Source organism: Bos grunniens, chromosome 27, assembly GCF_055505025.1.
Source record: "Bos grunniens cultivar Pamir isolate PY7600 chromosome 27, Bosgru_T2T1.0, whole genome shotgun sequence".
NCBI lineage: Eukaryota > Metazoa > Chordata > Mammalia > Artiodactyla > Bovidae > Bos > Bos grunniens.
In genome coordinates, this window is record NC_141191.1 from 20,203,329 (window position 1) to 20,226,934 (window position 23,606).

General features: G+C 38.1%; 1 long non-coding RNA gene across 18 annotated transcripts in view; it reads right to left on the reverse strand.

Moving 5' to 3' along the window:
* LOC147343611 (uncharacterized) overlaps window positions 1–23,606 on the reverse strand; it is a 729,471-nt gene that overhangs the window by 213,142 nt on the left and 492,723 nt on the right. For 4 of the 18 annotated variants that reach the window (XR_015156274.1, XR_015156286.1, XR_015156284.1 and 1 more), the window contains one exon: window positions 8,721–8,827. The exons of the other annotated variants lie outside the window; for them this stretch is intronic. This is a non-coding gene — a long non-coding RNA (uncharacterized LOC147343611). The remainder of the gene's footprint in view (window positions 1–8,720; window positions 8,828–23,606) is intronic. 18 annotated transcript variants of the gene reach the window in all.

Sequence of the window (23,606 nt, forward strand, 5' to 3'; positions counted from 1 at the left end):
GTTTATTTTTGTGTATGGTGTTAGAAAGTGGTCTAGTTTCATTCTTTTACAAGTGGTTGACCAGATTTCCCAGCACCACTTGTTAAAGAGGTTGTCTTTAATCCATTGTATATTCTTGCCTCCTTTGTCAAAGATAAGGTGTCCATATGTGCGTGGATTTCTCTCTGGGCTTTCTATTTTGTTCCATTGATCTATATTTCTGTCTTTGTGCCAGTACCATACTGTCTTGATAACTGTGGCTTTGTAGTAGAGCCTGAGGTCAGGTAGGTTGATTCCTCCAGTTCCATTCTTCTTTCTCAAGATCGCTTTGGCTATTCGAGGTTTTTTGTATTTCCATACAAATTGTGAAATTATTTGTTCTAGCTCTGTGAAGAATACTGTTGGTAGCTTGATAGGGATTGCATTGAATCTATAAATTGCTTTGGGTAGTATACTCATTTTCACTATATTGATTCTTCCAATCCATGAACATGGTATATTTCTCCATCTATTAGTGTCCTCTTTGATTTCTTTCACCAGTGTTTTATAGTTTTCTATATATAGGTCTTTAGTTTCTTTAGGTAGATATATTCCTAAGTATTTTATTCTTTCCGTTGCATTGGTGAATGGAATTGTTTCCTTAATTTCTCTTTCAGTTTTCTCATTATTAGTGTATAGGAATGCAAGGGATTTCTGTGTGTTGATTTTATATCCTGCAACTTTACTACAGTCATTGATTAGAAATGCAAATCAAAACCACTATGAGGTACCATTTCACACCAGTCAGAATGGCTGCGATCCAAAAGCCTACAAATAATAAATGCTGGAGAGGGTGTGGAGAAAAGGGAACCCTCTTACACTGTTGGTGGGAATGCAAACTAGTACAGCCACTATGGAGAACAGTGTGGAGATTCCTTAAAAAACTGGAAATAGAACTGCCTTATGACCCAGCAATCCCACTGCTAGGCATACACACTGAGGAAACCAGAAGGGAAAGAGACACGTGTACCCCAATGTTCATCGCAGCACTGTTTGTAATAGCGAGGACATGGAAGCAACCTACATGTCCATCAGCAGATGAATGGATAAGAAAGCAGTGGTACATATACACAATGGAGTATTACTCAGCCATTAAAAAGAATACATTTGAATCAGTTCTAATGAGGTGGATGAAAATGGAGCCTATTATACAGAGTGAAGTAAGCCAGAAGGAAAAACATCAATACAGTATACTAACGCATGTATATGGAATTTAGAAAGATGGTAACAATAACCCAGTGTACGAGACAGCAAAAGAGACACTGATGTATAGAACAGTCTTATGGACTCTGTGGGAGAGGGAGAGGGTGGGAAGATTTGGGAGAATGACATTGAAACATGTAAAATATCATGTAAGAAACAAGTTGCCAGTCCAGGTTCGATGCACGATACTGGATGCTTGGGGCTAGTGCACTGGGATGACCCAGAGGGATGGTATGGGGAGGGAGGAGGGAGGAGGGTTCAGGGTGGGGAACGCACGTATACCTGTGGCGGATTCATTTTGATATTTGGCAAAACTAATACAATTATGTAAAGTTTAAAAATAAAATTAAATTAAAAAAAAAATAAAAGTGAGTAAGATCACCACACCTGGCCTGTTCCAACAGTTAAGTCATGTATTGAAGGCTGTGCCATATCTATCCCACCACAATCATTTTAATGACTATACAAAATACATCTATGTAGCCATTCCCCTTCACTATGTGAAGCCAACTCTTAAAAAAAAAGAGAGGCTTCAACCTAAACAAATAAAGTTTATTTCAAATGGATACAACTCAAGCCTGCCAAACCATTTATGAGTCAATGCTCTGCTTCTCATATGTTGCACTCACTTTAAATGATCTCAAGTGATTATTTTCTGTTTTCCAAGGAGAAATACTGATGTTACCCTTCCTCATTTTAATAACTCTTAGTAGTCCATTTTTACAGTAATGGGTTACTTGGCTCTAGACTCACATAAATCACCTGTATCGTCTGCTCCACTCCAAACTCTGAGACAAATTTTGGCTCAGGTTATAACATCTACAATAGCCTAAGGATCCATTCTGTTCTGTAATATACACACGCTTCTCTGCACTGGGTCCTTCAGTTTCCCACTTACTAGAATCCCAAATGTTCATTTCGTAGTCCCATATTCCTATCCACAGAACTGTTCTCTTCCAAGCAAATCATGTTGCTATCTAAGAACCCAACAAAGTAAGATTCAAAAACCTTTACACTGACTTCTTGCAATTGGAATCTGGTTGATAATTTTATCCAATTTCTTCTATTCAACAGATTCTGGAAATTAACCTCCATTTGACCATTGATTCAACATGCCCCAATGTGTCTGTCCTTTCATAAAAAGATTACTGTTTCAGCTTTACGTGAGGGTACGCGGTAACATGTTGCCAACATCAGACTATTTATTACTTGGCTTAATCTTCACAATCAAATAGTCAAGGTTCATGCAAAAATTACATAAGAAAATCTATATACTAATGCAGGCTTTGGAAATAATTGCCACTCAGAATCTGTGTACAAAAAAATAACAAGAATGGGAACTAAATGTCTTTGCGGGGAGGGGGGAAGAATCTGTGTGCAAAGATCTGGTACACAGAAGCTTCATTCTTTCCTTTTAATTTTTCTGTATTTTAGGTGTATGCTTGTGATACTAATTCTTAAACTTCCCCAAGTCCCTATCGTTAGACTTCAAACAAACATGTATTAAATATCATTTTCTTGCAACTGTGGGGATATAAACATGTTATGACATGTTCTTTCCCCTTGATTGATGAGGGTCATTAAAGCATGAATAGAATCACAATGAGATGGTTAGATAGCATCACCGACTCACTGAAGAATCTGAGCAAACTCTAGGAGACAGAGGAGGCTGGCTTGCTGCAGTCCATGGGGTCACAAAGGGTCAACATGACTTAGCAACTGAGCAACAGAACCACAATGCAGAGCTGCACTTGCTCAGTGCTCTACAGGCTCCTCTGAGTTCTGCCAATGTGCTCGGCTCACCCTCACCTTCTGCCTGTGAAGCTTTTCTCCCAGACAGTCTTATGGATCATTCTGTCACCTCTCTCACGCCCTTGCTCCACTGTCACATTCTCAGGGAGAAAAATCCAGGAATTCTTCTTAGTAACGAATAAACATATCACTTCACCAACTCATAAGATGTATTCTTAATACAAGTTTTACTTGTCACAGAAACAAACTTTGTAGTTTATGACAATATTATATGTTGGAGTTTTTTTTTTTTTGCAAAAATTGTATAGTATATATTTTTGGAAAAGTCCACTATATATTTTTGGGAAAAAGTTATATTAATGAGATAAATGTGGGGTGGGGGAACTTAGGCATGCTCAGCTCAAAGAAGCTTCCAGATCCAAGATATTTCTGAATCAATTTCATTGACCCCTAAGGAAATGGTAACCCACTCCAGTATTCTTGCCTGGAGAATCCCAGGGACGGGGAAGCCTGGTGGGCTGCCGTCTATGGGGTTGCACAGAGTCGGACACGACTGAAGCGACTTAGCAGCAGCAGCAAAGGGACCAATTCTGAATAAAATGACAATTAGAGGCAGTTATTGTGAAACAAGGACTACATGAGAAAAATTCCAACTCCTTTCAGCATTATCTGCTTTTACACTCCCAAAGAATGAATGGATAATAACAAGGAGTGTCAGCCAAAATACACGATGTCTCTTTTCAACGGACAATAGAAGAGAGTTGGAAACTGAGACAATAAAGAGATGTGTTTACTTACTCAATGAAATCTTTGAAGTTTGTCTACCATAAACCATTGTGCAAGCGAGCCCTGATTTCAACATCTGACACTAATAAATTACAAAATATTAAAAAACACTATAAGGATTGTTAACAGAGGCATTTGGTTCATATTTACTTGACTCTTATTTGCTTTCAAGTTGAGTGTTAGAGTGACTGTGTCTGGCTTTTCCTATTTAAGGCTAACACCAACTACAACCCTTGCTCAGAGCACATTCTCCTAGGATAAATTTTCTGGGATGGATGAAATTCCTGGAAAGACTGTCAAGTCTTCAGCCTTTCAGAAAGATTCATGAATATGGATGGTATTGTGAAAGTATTGATTACCAATATCCCCATATGATACTTTTCTCTCCATCAGGTCCACTCAATTCTCCAGATATTACTAGGAGCACAATTCAAGATCCTAAATAATGATAAGTGATAAAAACTCTGACCCTTGGACCACTGGATAATTAAAGCCCCGCTTTTTTTTTTTTCTTGGCAGCAAAGTAACATACCAGACACATGTCTTTCCCATTGTTTAATAAAAATGCAAATTCTTCATCAAATGTTCACATGTAACTCTACTAAGATCCTGGAACCAATGCTAGAAGTTCAAACATGTCTGAAGGATTGACATGAGAAGCAGTATGAGACTGAGGGAACAAATCACAGAAAATGTTATCATATTCAAAAGCAAAAAGATATCTGGAGTCCTTCAGAGAAGCAAAACTCAAGTATCCAATCTCCCTGTTAATCTGAGTCATATATTTCACAAACCACCTGATGACCAAAATACAACATGCGCCTCAAATTAAAGTCACAAAAAGGCTGCAATGTAATTGCGTGATTTTAGGAGATACAAGAAAGGGCTGTTGAAGGTAGAATTCGGCTTAAATCCCAAACTATATTGCCTGTATGATGGACTAACATTTAAAAGCACACTTGATTATGTCAATTTTCTTTAAAAAATTATAGGATTTAATACTATTGAAAAATTGCATCCTTACAGGATAAACATGCTTTGTGCCTTTGATGAACAGGGTGGGACTTTTTTTGTTGTTTTTTTTTTTTTAGGAGGGAAGAGTATCAAGTACTATACATCCCATTTCAATTAAACTATAAAATATCTATAATATTAAAGCAAGACGTATTCTCACCAACTGAGCTATCAGGGAAGCCCTAAAGCAAGACATAGTTGTACAAACAGCAACTGAGGAACCTGCTTTCCTCTAACTCTTCACTTCAAATGTTCCTATATTCATATCCCTTTAGGGAAAGCCTTGACTTTTTGTTAATAATAAGGATAATAATTCACTTTATTTAACACTTTCTGGATATGTGAAATGTATAGATTGCATTTATAGAAGTTTTCCATTTACTTACCCATTCAGTTTTTCTTGTAGTAGTATTTCCAAAGTGATATTCCATGTTTAAGATTAATTTTATAAATGTATGTTAAATGACCTCTGAGAATAAAACATAAAAGACTATATTGACATTATTTTCTCCTGAAATTTAATTTTTAGATAATGGAATAGATATGGCAGATACTGAATCCATTGTTGGAAATGACTATTTTTCTTTATTAATAAGCTGTGAGCCACACCTGAGAATAATGGAAAATCATGTGAAAGAACACGTGCTGTAAAACCACAAGGGACTTACTCGCCAGCTTTCAGACACACTGATAAGGACATCAATTTGAGTTTCCATGTATATGTACTTTTTCCTTTAACTTCAGCACAAAACTGTGATGACAATATTGTTTGTTGCATAATAAATATTTTTACCAAACTTGTTGCCTCTAGAGTGAAATTAAAGTTTGGGTTTGTGTTATGTGTTTTAATGAAAAGCAGAGTATCATGGTTCCCATTTGTATGTTAAAGATGGAAGAGAAAGGTGATACTTAAAAGTAAAGATCACTGATTGTAAGATCCTATTTTTAAAATTTTGGAGTAAAGCAAATACAGGAAAAGGAAATGGCTGAGCTTTAGATTAACCCAATGTGATAAACAGGCACAAAAAGCTTCTGTTGTTTTTTTTTTTCAGACCATATACCTGGATGATATCAAATCTTCATATCAGACTGAAATGAAAAATACTTTAGAAATAAACGCTTGGTTTTATGTTTGCATTTGAAGATCACAAAAAGCAAACTGATTTCTAATATTTGACATATACATGATAAAAAGATCCCAAGGAAGAATTTTAATTTTAACCTATTTTCTGTAAGTCATATTTCATATGAATGATAAAAAGTGAAAGATGTTTTACTTTCTCTTTGTACAGTTTTTTAGATGAATATAAAATGAAACATCTTTGTTTTTCTGGCATAGATTTAGAAAGGCAAATATGTTGGGAGATTGGAAGGAATTAATCCTTCAGCCACATTCCCCTGAAGATTTCCAACTGATTAAAAATAGATAGAGGAGCAGAACCAATTAAGAATAGATACAACCTGTGCAACCATAGGTGGAGTTTCTGCACAGAAGCCAGAGGGGAATTAAAATACACTGCCTGCCTTAGTAACAGTTTCTGGATTACAGTGCAACTTGGTCTGGCAGCAACAATGGGCTCCCTCCACTTTCTGCCTTGAGTCGAATTCTCTGACTAAACTTGCTTCAGTGCACTTGAAGAGGAAGGAGCTACAAAGGCGCAGAGAAAAGGATTAAACTTCCTTTATTAGCTCCTCCTTAGAGGGACAGAAGTGCCTAGAATCATGGTCTGAGACAGGAACTCATAAAAGAGAAGTTTGAAAATGTATTTTAACTTCACTGTACATGGTTTAATAAAACACATTATAACTTTTCTGTAATGACATCATCAGAAACAGTGCTGTACAAAGGTATCATATACAGTGAAACACGCTTAATCTAAATTCGAGTTCTGTCACTTCTGTCACAATTTCCTCGTCTATATAAAATAGAGATAATGATGCTGTCAATATACAGTCTAAAAAACTCCTAATAATTAGACAAAATTTTAAATGCCACTGGGAAGGAAAGCCAGAGCCAATTAAAATATGACAGAAAGCTCTTAATGCTATGAATTTTATTTTGTATGCAAATTAAAAGTACTCTTTCAGAACTGTGCATTTTAATCATATGCCAGTATCATGCAAATACACTGAGGAAAATATAAGCATCATAAATTGGAATTAGAAATTCCTAAAACTTTTTCATATTCAAACTCTTCCAAACCAGTTCCTGAATCAGATTTGTCAGTGTCTGAGTTTTTCCTTAGAGTATACTGTCCATTGTGCTATCAGAAGTGTTAATAGTACAGCACTTCTTCACACAAATCCTACTAAACACCACTGGTGCTGGGCTCCCCATCTGGCTTTACACTTCCAGAACCAGCCTACAGCTGACTCTGGCTCAGGAACACTGCTCAACCCGGGTGGCTCACCACTACCTCTATTATCCACTAACAAAGTGGTTCTTAGGAGTTACAGTGTTTTGTTTACCCCCTTGGGACATCCTTCCTAGCCCCTGACATCGCTTCTGAATATTTTAAGACTGGTGAGTTTGATGTTTTGACATGTGCAAGTAATAACAAATACCATCTTAACTTCTGCCCCATGGATAGCAATTGTAAGAAATCATCCATCTTAAGACATATCCAGACTTTAAAACTATAAAAATGTTTTTAATGTATTCAGCATAGAATCAGTGGGAAATAGAGTTATTACATGGATATAAGGGCTTTCCTGGTGGTTCAGATGGTAAAGAATTCAACTGCAATGCAGGAGACCCAGGTTCAATCTCTGGGACAGGAAGATCCCCTGGAGGAGGAAATGACTATCCACTCCAGTATTCTTGCCTGGAGAATTCCACGGACAGAGGAGCCTGGCAGGCGATACACTTCATGAGGTCACAAAGAGCTGGATACTATGAAGTGACTAAACACATACGGATTTAAATGAGTCAAATAATCTGAAGACCTTAGAATAATGGCTGATACTTTGTAAGAACACACCAAATGCAGTGAGTTACTATTACTACTAGCTGACCTAACACATAGTCATAAGCTCCAGCTGGTTAATTAGTTTAAGAAAATGTTACTCCACAAGTCTTGCATATTTTTGGCCCCCTAAAAACAAGGAATGTTACTTAGAAATAAATGCTAAACAAACTTCTCTGATCAATGGCTTCTATTATGCTGAAGATTAAACCAGGTTTTCTTGAAAACAGAAATATATGGAGCATCAACACCATATTGTCAGAATTCCCTAGTGGCCCAGTGGTTAGGACTCCTCCTGTCCACTTCAGGGAGTGCAGGTTCCTTTTCTGGCAGAGGAACTAAGATGCCACATGGCAGAGCCAAAAAATACAAACAAACAATCCCCCCAAATACCTGTGATGTAAGAAGTTCTACTTGAAGTATCTGTAGAATCATTATGACACTCACGAAACTGTGAATTTTATAAAAGAAAAATATGTCTTCTAGTATATTTTCCATGTCAACAAAAAAGTTTTTACACTAATGCTTAGCCGTTTATGACCTCCTGGAGCAGGGGTATTGGAAACATGTTGCTCAATGGGTCATGATTTTGTTTTTGGTGTATTAAGAAGAGATGATGACCCCCTACCCCAATCTCCCATCAGAAGTCTACAACGGCTCAAGATCAGAAAGGACAGACTTACATCACACTTAAAGCTGGCGACTGAAGTTTACCCTCATTCATAACAACATTTTCATCAGCATAAGCTCATACTTTCATAAAACTAAACAAATCTACCCAAAAATAGACTCGTGGGATTTGTTTGCATCTCATAAATTCACCTTCCATTTGTAATCCAGTACATTTACATCCACATCACTGCATCAGTGAAAGATCACTGCCACCTATACACACAGCATGGATCAGAGTAGCTGTTCTATACTTTAGAAAAGTGAGAGTGTCCCAGAATTTAAATTAGAAATAGTTTGTTAAAACAGTACCTTAGCAAAGAGAAACAGGAACTTAGAACAATCTTTCAAAGGTAAGTGTTTTTCCGACTGCTTTACTGCCTGATCAAATCACTGGGCCAAGGAGTCATCACTGTTACCTGTGAGATGAATGACATATGTGTATGTATATATAATATACTGAAGTTTCAAAATACTAATTTTCCACACAGTTGGAAACATGTAGAAATAATATATGTGGCTTCCTAGTTTGCTTTATAAGAGCAACTTGCTAAAATGTAAAAGCAAGTGTGATTGCATAAAACTTGAGTCTTTTCTCCCAACATAAGCAAAGAAAAAGCAAAACACTGTTATTGAACAAAAATAGCACATACAAGAATCAAAAACTAAATCTCTACTCAAGTATTTCCTTATTTATCAAAAAGAAATGTTTCCATATATTTCCCACAAATGCATGTTTTCAGCAAGCAGCCAGAAGTCCAAACAATAAAATATCATATTGTAAAAAAAGACCATGCTTATGGTATTTCTGATATACCCATGCCAAATTGTGGCCCTGGCCAGATTCCTCTTTCTTACGCTCTCAAATCACATTTCCAGATAAGAGCGATCCAGTTACATTTAGAACTGAGCATAAATGCCAGGAATTTACCCACACCAATTCACACTTTGTTAATGCCAATATTCTTTGGTCTTAACCTGGGTATTTAATACCACTTTCCAGCTCTAGGACTTTTTTGATATGGGAAGAAGTTTGGCCAAGAACCAAAGAACAATTTTTATAAAAATTGAGTGGATGAAACTGCTGAGGTAGTCATTACCTCTCAAACAATAGAAACTATATTCTTCAAGAATTCTTTTGATAACAAGGAGGGATGTCTGTGCAATCATCTCCATGAAGATCCCCAAGACTGTTTATTTTACATTGATCAGAATTAACCTTCAGGGTACATACCTTGTCCATGATACACACCATATCCTTTCCTTTCTCAGCATCACTCAACAGAACTCAAAGACATAAGAACTCACAACTCTCAAATTATAAGCTATAATTATAAGGTCTTTTCTTGTGAGTTGGCTCTTTGCAGCGTGTAGCCAAAGTATTGGAGCTTCAGCTTCAGCATCCATCCTTCCAATGAATATTCAGTATTGATTTCCTTTAAGATTGACTGGTTTGATCTTCTTGCAATCCAAGGGACTCTCAAGAGTCTTCTCTAGCACTACAGTTCACAGGCATTAATTCTTTGGCACTCAGCCTTCTTTATAGTCCAACTCTCACATCCATACATGACTACTGGAAAAGCCATAGCTTTGAGTGTATGGACCTTTGTCAGCAAAGAGATGTCTCTGCTTTTTAATACGCTGTCTAGGCTTGTCATTGCTTTCCTTACAAAGAACAAATGTCTTTTAACTTTATGGCTGCAGCAACCATCCACAGTGATTTTGGAGCCCAAGAAAATCTGTCACTGCTTCACTATTACCCCATCTGTTTGTTGTGAACTCCTCAGTACCTACATGAAATGAGATGTTACTACTGGCCTTGCTCATATAACCTTGATTCTTCTTTTAAAAATATAGTTTAGTAAAATCCACATTCAGTGAACTCCGTGAGTTGGTGATAGACAGGGAGGCCGGGTGTGCTGCGATTCATGGGGTCGCAAAGAGTCAGACACGACTGAGCAACTGATCTGATCTGATCTGACCCTATGTTTACAGAGTCACTTATTACCTTTGTATAGCATGCTCATAAGTAGAATGTTTTGGTGAAATTTAACTCATAGTGTTTATTGAGGCTACCTGTATGTTTCCTGCATATTGTATTATATTCTACTCACAGTAGAAGAAAGAGTTGGGCTATACCTATAAACCTACAAAATTCACTGGTATGATCAATGGCTAGCCTTGTTATAACCTTCTCTTAAGCATCTTTGGACTATGTATAAACTATAATCAGATTTGCCCTTGGATACAGAAAATTAATAAAGAGGATGCTTTATGTATTCTTAGGGAGAATAAGCACTGTAAAGTCGATGCCTCAAATTATAAAAAGATATCTTCAAGACTTGAAAAAAAATCAACATATCATAGGTAAGAATTATGTTTTGTATTCTGATAGCTCGTATCAGTGTGCAGTCTTTACTATACAAATTTAAAATGCAGAGGATAAACTTACACCCAGAAATATTTGAAATCACAGATTAGTACCTATTCGTCTCATATAAATTTAGTTAAAAGTTTACACATTGCCTTACATTTAATCAATGAACCAAAATAATTTGAAGTAGCAATATCATCAAGCATTGCTGAACTAGTGTTAAATCTCTTTTTTTCTAAAGTAATGAAGCATACTCATTTTCTCGTTTCTAGTACTATATAATAAAAGTCAAATTTAAGCATCATGTCCAGACTGTATGTGAGCAATCTCAAACTATATTTGAATAGAACAGAATGTCAGATTTAGAAGAGCAAGTGTAAATAAAGCAGATTTCAGAATAAGAGTATATAAATAGGAAATAGAACCCCACTTATGAGTGATCTAGACATGAAATTGGGCTTCCCTAGCGACTGAGTGACTTCACTTTCACTTTTCACTTTTCTGCATTGAAGAAGGAAATGGCAACCCACTCCAGTATTCTTGCCTGGAGAATCCCAGGGATGGGGGAGCCTGGTGGGCTGCTGTCTATGGGGTCGCACAGAGTCGGACAAGACTGAAGCGACTTAGCAGCAGCAGTGGCTCAGATGGTAACGATCAGCCTGCAATGTGGGAGACCTAGGGTTCAATCCCTGGGTTGGGAAGATTTCCCTGGAAGACGGCATGGCAACCCACTCTGGTATTCTTGCCTGGAGAATCCCATGGACAGAGGAACCTGGCAGGCCATGGGGTCGCAAAGAGTTGAATACAACTGAGCGACTAAGCACAGCAAGCCTGAAATTGGCTACAAACTTGTAGATGAGAAAGTGAAAGTGGGTCGACTTTTTTTTCTTTCCTTTACCAAAGCATTTTTATGGATTTTATATTTAAATTGACTTTCACATATTAGAAAATGCAGAAGAAATCCCACAAATTTAGAAATCACCCCATTGATTATCAAATATATCATTTCATAATAATAGAAATGTGATAGTATTGGAGAAGTTATGAAATATTAACATGCAGAACAACTCATTGCAGGCATTTCAATTTCAGATCATCTGGCAACAAAACCACCTTGAGCATATGTTCAATTATGGCCCAGAAATGCTGTGACTGCCATTTTTAGAAATGAAAACTCATCTGTGGCAACTCAAATATCTACCCTGAATTGTAAACTCTAATAATGAGAACGTCAAACGTCCAGAGCAACTGTGGCATATGCGATGCTTCTATCATCAGCATAAAACCAGACCCATCATAGCAGAAAGTTAATACACATTTGTTGAATTAATAAATATGCAGCACTGTACAGATAGGAAAATACATGTGATAACTTTCAAAAGCAGGGTTGGAAATTCCCAAGAAGAAACAGTGCTTATAAAGTACCAAAAACGAAAGCTACAGGAGCAATTGATGTTTAAATTGTATTTTCCCATCAATTTGATCAACCATATTTCTAAGCAACATGTAATACAAATCCTGTCACGTTTCAGAATTAATAGCCTCGAGTTCTTAATTCTTACGGAGGTTGACAAATTATTGTTCCTATGGCACCAGTCACACTTGATCATAAGTAGCATCTCTACACATTAACTTTCCTTCCATCGAATTGAGCCTAAGTTTATTTGTCTAACACAACCCGCCAAAAGGCCTATGATGCACAATGAATCAAATGTGTTCCATTAATGAGCAAAATGTTTCATGTGTGGAAAATGATTCTCCAGCTTCCAAATGGTTTCATACAAATACAAAGCCACTGCAGCAGTTCTTATTTTATTTCCATGGTAAATGACTGCTGTCTACTATTTTTGGAAGTAGCCCTAAAGTTGTTTTCAAGTCATTGAGCTCAGAGGCACTAAAATGCCACAGATTTCAATATATATACACATATATATGTATCTTTCCTGGCATCCTCACACAATTGTTTTTCTAAGCTTTCTTAACTTGAGGATTTATTGAGAGAATAATGTTATACCAACACTGAATTAATAAACATTCTCTGAGGGAGCATGTTCTCTTAATATGCTATGTTTTTAGGTTCCACTAAGTATTCAAAATAGCATAAATTAAAATCTCTATTCTATTAGTTAGAATGCACTATTAAGAGGGAAATGGAAATCTCCATAGACCTAGCATTCAGAACAAAATAGATAGGGTTTAAATATCCAGTTCACCAGAAATTGAAGATATAATCTTGAACTGGTTACCTCACCTTTTGTGTCATCCATAAAATGGGCATGCTGCTAAGCTGCTGCTAAGTCGCTTCAGTCGTGTCCGACTCTGTGTGACCCCATAGACGGCAGCCCACCAGGCTCCCCCGTCCCTGGGATTCTCCAGGTAAGAACACTGGAGTGGGTTGCCATTTCCTTCTCCAATGCATGAAAGCGAAAAGTGAAAGTGAAGTCGCTCAGTCGTATCCAACTCTTCACGACCCCATGGAATGCAGCCCACCAGGCTCCTCCATCCATGGGATTTTCCAGGCAAGAGTACTGGAGTGAGGTGCCACCACCTTCTCCGATAAAATGGGCATAATTGTACCCAATTTCATTTTAAGATTAAATAAAGTTATTTATGTAAAATATAAAGCTTAGTGCCCAGCATATGAAAGATGCTCAAGAGACTTTATTTCTTTTCCCTACTTTCTACATCTGCATTCCAGTTTAAATTGATAAGGAAAAGTTCTCCAAACTGTTGCTCTGTTTGAGTGCTCAGGATCAAAGAATAACTGATCAGTTTGTAAGCCTAAAAGAAACAAACATGATGAATTTCACATTTGAGAGAACAATAAGGGATAAAATTCCTGTAAATCCTTATGGTCTTCACCAGGTAACATTTTCAAAAGGGTGTGAACTGCCTGGAGTTTTCAGCCCTGGCCTTACCTCAACCCATTGCTTCTCTCATGACACAGAAACTTTGACATAGGCAGAGGGGACTGAAATATTAAAGCTCTCCTTCTTGACCTAAAGCAGCTATTACCTGATCAGGACAGAAGACAATCTCATTTATGGAAGGCCAATCTTACAGACTAAATAGATAGGAGGAACCTGTCTACTATCCAGGATTCTTAAGGTAGATATGCTTCCATGGGGTCAGACCCCTGTAGATTAGATACCCTATAAGAAAAATGACATTCTGGGTCCTGATCATGCCTTTGAAATTAAGGTATTTCTAGGATAACTCTCTAAGCCATAGCCAACATTAGAGTGACCACTTCTCAGTCCCTACTTCTTTGGCTTGATGTCCTAAAAATATTAAATTCACGAATGCTAAAGAGAGCTTCAGAGATACCAAAGATTAAACTACAATCAGAACATTTTAAGTAAATATTCTTTATTGCAATATCATATTTATTTGAGAGTTGATCATTCATGTACAGAATTAAATTTCCCAGTAACAGTTTAAGCAACTAGAAAAAATTCTCACCTTTCAGAAAGTCAAGATCTCTCTTTTCAACTATTTTAGTAATAATGTAAAAGAACTAAAAATGTGAGAAAACTATTCCTTTAAAAATAAGAAATATCAAAGACATCATTTATTTAAATTTTTTGATTAAGTGTGATCACTTAATCTTTTATAGTTATATTCCTACCCTAGAATCTAGTCAAATTGTTTTTTATAAGGGTGTTTTCAGACATTAGATCTTAACAATGAAATAAAGTCTCAAGGAATGATTTAAGCAAAGTTTTAAGATCTTTTATGAAAGTAGTTAAATATCGGAGAGGTAAATCCATGTCTTATCTTTCATCTTTGGAATTAATTCTCCCCCTAACTAGTACATTTAGCTTTAAAAGGATGTAGGATTATGCTACAAGAGTTTTCTTCAATATATGTATTAAAAACTCACTTCTGTTTGAATCTATTCAGAGATATAAAATCTATAATATCACAAGGTTAAAATTATATACACACAATGGAAAAAAGGAAGTTACAAACAAGACCATTACAGGGCAGTGTACGTAATTGTGGAAATATCTTTTAAATTCCTCATTGCATGCATGCTTAGTCGCTTAGTCGAGTCCACCTCTTTGTGACCCCATGGACTGTAGCCTACCAGGCTGCATGGGATTTCCCAGGCAAGAATACTGGAGTGGGTTGCCATTTCCTTGTCCAGAGGATCTTCCCAACCGAGGGACTGAACCTGCGTCTCCTGTCTCTCCTGCGTTGGCAGGTGGATTCTCTACCTGCTGAGCCATGTGAGAGGCTCCTCTCCCTATTGAATAACCACTCTTATAATGCCAAATGGTCCACCTTGATTGAAATGCTGTTTGTGTTATTGGTTTGGGTCTCAAACTTGAATTCCTGAGCTTAGAACTCAGTGATAGAACATAATCTTGATGCAACTGTGACATCAGAAGGGGTGTCACTGCTGACATTAGGAGGGATGATAAAGCCCTCTCAGCCCCTCCAGTATTCCTGATACAGCACAAAGATGAAGACCACTGTGAAAAACGGACTCTTGCAGTATCTTCCCCCTATAGGCCTTAGCTCACACAGGGCTTAAAATCGGATTATATTTGATGCAATTGGACAAACCCCTAACACGCACTGAATATAATTCCATTTGTTAAGGGCTCTTCTGAGATGAAAACAAGACCAAAAAGAAAACCACCAAGACCTCTTTTTAAAAAGCTGAATTGAAAGACATTTTGTGCGCACCCTCAAAGAATGAAAGTTGGAATGAGGGCAACTCCAGCCCCCAAGCCATCACCTGGGCCGTATTTCTATATCAATGTTTCAGCTCTGGTAGACTGGGGCAAGGTGGACACATTGCAGTGCATGCCAAACTCAGGTCCTTTCTGGCGAGACCACTGATCTTAGTTACGGTTTTGGCTTCGATGTTGCTTGTATGCTGGGTCACTAACCCCAGACAGGTAACTCCACTGCTTGTTTTATAGGCCAGTGAACATGAGATAAACATTTGTGATTTCAGGGTCCTAAAGACTAGGAGAAATCTTTACTGACAACCTATGACAGGAATGTGGAGTAGGAATTAGCAACCCACTGCAGTATTCTTGCCTGGACAATTCCATGGACAGAGGAGCCTGGCGAATTACAGTCCATGGGGTTGCAAAAAGTCAGACATGACTGAGCACACACAGAGGCATGATAGGAATGACTTTAGACACTATTACTAATCACCTCATCACCAAAGACCAATATTGTAGTCTGAATTTTTAATGAAATTCTCAGCTACTACTTCTAGCTGAATACCAACACATTTAAAACATTTTCTAAACAATAACAAACTATTATGCTATATGATGAAAGTATTAAATATAAAGAATACAGGACCTATTTTCTTTCCTATCTGCATATTTGCAATCTGTGAGGCAGAAAGATCCAGCTGCCAATCCCAAGTGAAGACTCTTACCATATGAAAGACAGCAAAGCTCATAACACTGCCAATTGCCAGAAGTAGGAACCTGCAGACTGGCCCCCTGAATCTTCTACAGGTTCAGAGGGACCAGAGTGGACTCAACATGCATGGCATTGGACAGACCCAGGCTTCACTGACAGAAAGAAATACAACAAGATCAGCATCTATAAGGCCAACTGTTGTTGTTCAGTCACTAAGTTGTGTCCGATTCTTTGCGACTCCATGGACTACAGTACTTCAGGCTTCCCTGTCCTTCACTATCTCCCAGAGGTTGCTCAAACTCATGTCTGTTGAGTTGGCGATGCCATCTAACCTTCTTATCCTCTGTCACCCCGTTCTCCTCCTGCCCTCAATCCTTCCCACTATCAGGGTCTTTTCCAACAGGCACATAAAAAGATGCTCAACATCACTAATCACTGGGCTTAGTCACTCAATTGTGTCCAACCCTTTCTGACCTCATGGACTATAGCCAGGATCCTCTATCCATGGGATTCTCCAGGCAAGAATACTGGATTGAGTTGCCATGCCCTCCTCCAGGGGCTCTTTCTGACCCAGGGATCGAATCAGCGTCTCTTACATCTCCTGCATTGGCAGGTGGATTCTTCACCACTAGTGTCACCTGGAAAGCCCCATCACTAATTATTAGACAAATACAAATCAAAACTACAGTGCAGGACCACTTTGCATTGACCAGAATGGCCATCATTAAACACTCTACAAATAACTGATGCCAGAGAAGGTGTGGAGAAAAGGGAACTCTCCTACACTGTTGGTAGGAATGTAGGTTGGTACAACCACTATGGAAAACAATGCAGAGATTCCACAGAAAACTAAAAAAAATAAAATAAAATTACCATTCCTGGGCATCTATCTGGAGAAAAGCATAATTCAAAAAGATATGTGCATCCCTATGTTTATAGCAGCACTATTTCCAATAGCTGACATGCTGCTGCTGCTAAGTCGCTTCAGTCGTGTCCGACTCTGTGCAATCCCATAGACGGCAGCCCACCAGGCTCCCCCCGTCCCTGGGATTCTCCAGGCAAAATACCGGAGTGGGTTGCCATTTCCTTCTCCAATGCATGAAAGTGAAATGTGAAAGTGAAGTCGTTCAGTCGTGTCCGACTCTTAGCGACCCCATGGACTGCAGCCTACCAGGCTCCTCCGTCCATGGGATTTTCCAGGCAAGAGTACTGGAGTGGGGTGCCAGTGCCTTCTCCAAATAGCCGACATGGAAGCAACCTAAATATCCATCAACAGATAATGGATAAAGAAGATATAGTACATATACACAATGGAATATTACCGAGCCATAAAATGAATGAAATTATGCCATTTGCAGCTGCATGGCTGCAACTAGAGATTGTCATACTAAGTGAAGTAAGTCAGCAAGATAAAGACAAATACCATATAATATCACTTACACATGAAATCTAAAATGTGGCACAGATAAACCTATCTATAAAACACAAACAGAATCACAGACATGGCTTGGGGTAAGGGATGCAGTGGGAGGTTGGAGCTAGCAGGTGTAAGCTACTATGTATAGAATGGGTCAACAACAAGGTCCTATCATATAGTACAGGGAAACTATCTTCAAGATCATATGATAAACCATAATGGAAAAGAATAAAAAATGTGTATACATATATAACTGAAGTACTTTGCTCTACAGAAGTTAACACAACATTGTAAATTAACTATAGTATAGTTCAACTAAAAAAATTTAAAAAAAGATCAGCACCTGTAGTATGTTACCATCTCCCACAGCCACAGTCCCTCTTGATGAGCCATCATGGAAGTTGGACTAAACACACCCCTCTCCTGGACTAAACAAGACCCAATCCCTTCCCAGGTATGTGTGGAGGGCGGGAAGCAGATACATTGGTGGACTGATAAGGTGCCATATGAATAGAGAGTTAACAACATAAGAAAGTTCACTGTGTACCCAGAAGGGAAGAAAAGTTTTTCCTAGTATGGAAGAAGAACATGGGCCCAAACAGCAGCTCAGCCTTTAGCTTCCATATGGGGGATGCTCCATCTCCAGGATATCCATACAGTGAAATAGCATTTGTCCAAGAAAGAAATACACCATTAACTGATGCTACAACATGGATGAAACTTGCAAGTAATATCCTAAGTGAAAGAAGCCAAACAAAGCCCACAAATTGTATGATTTCTATTTACATTAAATGTCCAGAATAGGCAAATTCACAGAGATAGAAAGATTAGTGTTATGAGGAACCTGGATGGGGGAGATTAAGGAAAATGACTACTAAACAAAGGGTTCCTACATGTTTCAATGCCATTCTCCCAAATCTTCCCACCCTCTCCCTCTCCCACAGAGTCTATAAGACTGTTCTATACATCAGTGTCTCTTTTGCTGTCTCGTACACAGGGTTATTGTTACCATCTTTCTAAATTCCATATATATGCGTTAGTATACTGCATTGGTGTTTTTCCTTCTGGCTTACTTCACTCTGTATAATAGGCTCCAGTTTCATCCACCTCATTAGAACTGATTCAAATGTATTCTTTTTAATGGCTGAGTAATACTCCATTGTGTATATGTACCACTGCTTTCTTATCCATTCATCTGCTGATGGACATCTAGGTTGCTTCCATGTCCTGGCTATTATAAACAGTGCTGCGATGAACATTGGGGTACACGTGTCTCTTTCCCTTCTGGTTTCCTCAGTGTGTATGCCCAGCAGTGGGATTGCTGGATCATAAGGCAGTTCTATTTCCAGTTTTTTAAGGAATCTCCACACTGTTCTCCATAGTGGCTGTACTAGTTTGCATTCCCACCAACAGTGTAAGAGGGTTCCCTTTTCTCCACACCCTCTCCAGCATTTATTGCTTGTAGACTTTTGGATCGCAGCCATTTTGACTGGTGTGAAATGGTACCTCATAGTGGTTTTGATTTGCATTTCTCTGATAATGAGTGATGTTGAGCATCTTTTCATGTGTTTGTTAGCCCAGGTTCGATGCACGATACTGGATGCTTGGGGCTAGTACACTGCGACGACCCAGAGGGATGGTATGGGGAGGGAGGAGGGAGGAGGGTTCAGGATGGGGAACACATGTATACCTGTGATGGATTCATTTTGATATTTGGCAAAACTAATACAATTATGTAAAGTTTAAAAATAAAATAAAATTTAAAAAAATAAATAAATAAAATGAGATACCACAGTTGCCACCTAAAAAAAAAAAAAAACAAACAAAAAAAACAAATGGTTTCTCTCTGGGATGATGAAAATATCTTGGATTTAGTGGTGATGGCTGAACAATGTTATTAATATACAAAACCAACTAAGCTGTACTCTTTTAAAGGGTAAATCTTATAGTATGTGAATTGTGTGCTGTGTGCTAAGTCGCTTCGATCGTGTCTGACTCTATGCTACCCTATGGACTGTAGCCTGCCAGACTCCTCTGTCTATGGGATGCTCCAGGCAAGAATACTGAAGTAGGTTGCCATGCCTTCCTCCAGGGGATCTTCCTGACGCAGGGATCTAAACAGGTCTCTTAAGTCTTTTACATTGGAAGGCAGGTTCTTTACCACTAGTGACACTTGGGAAGCTCCAGCATGTTGATTATACCTATTGAACAATGCTTATCTTTTTAAAAAGTGGGGCTAAAGTAATAATAGCTAACACATATGAGCATATACTATGCACCAGTCACTATGCTAACACTGATGTCACATTGATGGCCTTATTTAATCTGAAGATAACCTCAAGTGATCCAAACTGTTTTCATCTCCATTTTACAGGTTTTAGAGAGATTGGAAACATTTCCCAAAGCTGATCAGAGAGCAACAGCAGAGTCGGGACTGCGTTTCTGGCATCTGACTCTGAATCCACGCTCCTGACACCACGCACCACTTCCAGCAGCCTACCCTTGGGAAGGCCTGAAACGTGGTGGGTGATTATTTTTGTGTGTATGTGTGTTCCAGCCCTGGTAGTAAATAAGAAGAGTAAAGCTGCCAGGTGTTCAGCGGCAGCTCCTTTCCTGCTTGGCTTAAAATAACTGAGGGAAGACGTTATCAGACAAGCCAACGTTTTAAAAGTGCTAAACTTTTCCATAAACACCTGGAGTTGGAGGTAGCAGCAGAGAAACGGGCCACAAGAATCATGAGAGGTTAGGCCCCTTCCAAGGTAAAATATACCTTAAAATACAGAGAAGTCCAAACCAAAACAAGTCAGCCTGCTGACAGTAGCTTATTATTTTTTTCAACTGGAATATTTTAAGGATTCTTTCCTTTGTAAGCAGGCCCAAAATAAAATGGTGTTTAAAAATTTTAGAAAACCTTCCTTCCAATCATAATCATTTATAATCCAGAAACAAAAATGAAACTAAATAGCATTTACTATACATGGAACATAGTTAAGAATAATTAGAAATAATTATGAAAGGAAGAAAACTCTATATTAGGAACTTACAATAATATAAAATTTAAGATGAAAAATAGACAACATGTAATTGTATTTTAAACCATGTTCAAACATGTATTCTTATTGAATCTGATAAGCTTAGTTTGGTCCTACACAAAATCCCAGAGTCATTTATTTGTATAAGAGTTTACAAAGTTGTATTTGTACGCATAAGCCCACACTAAATATCTCATTAAAAATGGAGAATGAAAAGACTACCGGTTGGGATAGAGGAATGAAAAGAAGAATCTTAAGCTACTCATTTGGCAGTAAGCCCTGAGTTGTTATTTGGTCAGTGAGCAGTTGTGTGCCAGGCAATCAACAATTTTCTGGGCATCTATTATCGTGTCATTAACAAAATTCCAATTACTATACTTGGCAAATTTTTGTTTGTCTGTTTCCAGCTCCAGCTACAAATGTAATTTAAATTTCTAGAGTCCCCTTGGAAGATTATGAATGAGAAATACTATTATCTTGGTCTAATGGTAGTGACTAGACCCACTATTTCCTTCATTGACAAAATTCAGATTAATGACTTTGCAATTTTGTATTTCTTTAGCATGTGTATAAAATATAAGTATCATGGTAACTGTACCTTATAATGCATTTTAACGTGTTTATAGTGGACATTTCCAATTCTCTTATTCCTGCTACCATGCTTAAATATCTCTCCATCTACTGCCAAAGGTGTTGATTCTTTTTTTCTTTCTTTAGTAATCCAGATATTCTAAGTTGCTTCCATACCACTTTGGCACGATCCAGGTAAACAGAATCCTAGGTATATTTCTGTTCCTGGCAGAGACCCTGGAAAGTAATGTTATTTGTTCCTTTATTCTAAACAAGCTAGTCTTACCCCCAAATCCTCATTACCAACAAGTATTTATAAGCATATACTGTGTGTAAAAAGTTACATAGTCCTAAGTCTTGGGAAAATTTCTGACTAACATGTATTTTTAAGGGACACATAATAATGTGCATTCTTTCTACCATCTCACACTGTTCCAGAGGATAGAGTCTTAGGGGAGAGCTATGTTTAGGAGACAAAAGGAAGCAGCTCATTGGATAGAAGAATGTTCAGGTATGATGTTATGGAGATCAAGAGAAGACAGAGTTATAAGACAGTGGAACTGAAAAATAGTGCTAGCTAATGCAAAGAGAGAAAGGAGAATGAGAAGTGATAAAAGGCCCCCAGATGTGGTGAACAATTGGAGGGAGCTTTGCCTGGAAACATAAAGGTGCATGCTTGGAGAAAGACCTTAGCTTCCCACGCCCCTGCAACAGTACTGATGGAGAAACCCTACTGCAGTCAACTCAATACAACCAGTGCATGATGGTCACCACCTATGGCTAATCAGGGAAGCTGAAGCCCTTGTTCTCAAGGAGCTTACAATTCAACTAGGGAGACAAGTGTTTAGACGTGAAAAAAAAACAGAGAACACACAGACTGAGGGGAACTAACTAAGGCACTGGTTTCTTCCCCTTCACGTCTGCCTTTGTCCTGCTACCCTTCTGCTCCCGGTCAGGAGAGGACACAGAGAATTAACTTGCGGCACCAATCTCAGGCTGAAGTGCCCTTCATCAGAAAAGCAGTCAGCTGCCACAGTGCCAGAAATGGCAACATTATCTTCAGATCATCGGTTCCTTCGATTAAGAATTTAAAAGAAAAAAAATAAAATGACTGCCACTGACATTCCTTCATTTCCTCCATGTATTTCACAAGTCTTTGTTACTCCATAAAATAAGAAAAAAATCAATAGCCAGATTTTTGAGATAACTGTTTTGATTTAAAAATTATATATATCAACCCATGCACCTATGATGGATTAATCTATGGCAGAAGAGGCAAGCCTACACAATGTTTCAAAGACAGTCTTTTCAGCAAATGGTGGTTGGAAAACTGGACAACTACATGTAAAGAAAAAAATGAAATTAGATCATTCTTTCACACCATACACAAAAATAAGCTCAGGATGAATTAAAGACCACACTTTAAAACATAAGAAAACATAGGCAGAATACTCTCTGACATAAATTGCAATATTTTTTTTGATCTGTCTCCCAGAATAATGGGCGTAAAAACAAAAATAAACAAATGGGACCTACTTACCCTCAAAAGCTTTTGCACAGCAAAGGAAGCAAAATAAACAAAACAAAAAGACATTCCACAGATTGGGAGAAAGTATTTGCATATTTGTTGATGTGACCAACAAAGGATTAGTCTCCAAAATTTACACACAACTCACAGGGCTTCCTGCCAGTGCAGGAGACATAAGAGACACAGATTCAGTCCCTGGGTTGGGAAGATCCCCTGGAGAAGGGCATGGCAATCCACTCTAGTTTTCTTGCCTGGAGAATCCCATGGACAGAGAAGCCTGGTGGGCTACAGTCCATGGGGTCACAAACAGTGGGACATGACTGAAGCAACTTAGCACACATGTAAGGCTTAACACCATTAAAACAAACAGCCCACTCAAAAAATGAGCAAAAATCTAAATAGACATTTCTCCAAAGACGACATACAGAAGGCCAAGAGGCACATGAAAAGATGTTCAACATCACTAATTATTTGAGAAATGCAAATCAAAACTACAATGAGATGTCATCTCACACCAGCTAGAATGGCTATCATCAAAAAATTCACAAACAATAAATGCTGGAGAGGATGAGGAGAGAAGGGAATCCTCCTCCACTATCGGTAGGAATGTAAATGGTACAATCACTATGGAGAACAGTATGGATTAAAATATAGCTATGATGTGTCCCTGCAAGCCCACTCCTGGGCATATATCTGTTTACAATAGCCAAGACAGGGAAGTAACCTAATTGTCCACTGACAGAGAAATGGACAAAGAAGATGTGGCACATATATACAGTGGAATTTTAGTCAGCCAATAAGAAAGAATAAAATAATGCCATTTGCAGCCACATGGATGGACCTAGAGATTGTCATACTGAGTGAAGTCAGACAGAGAAGG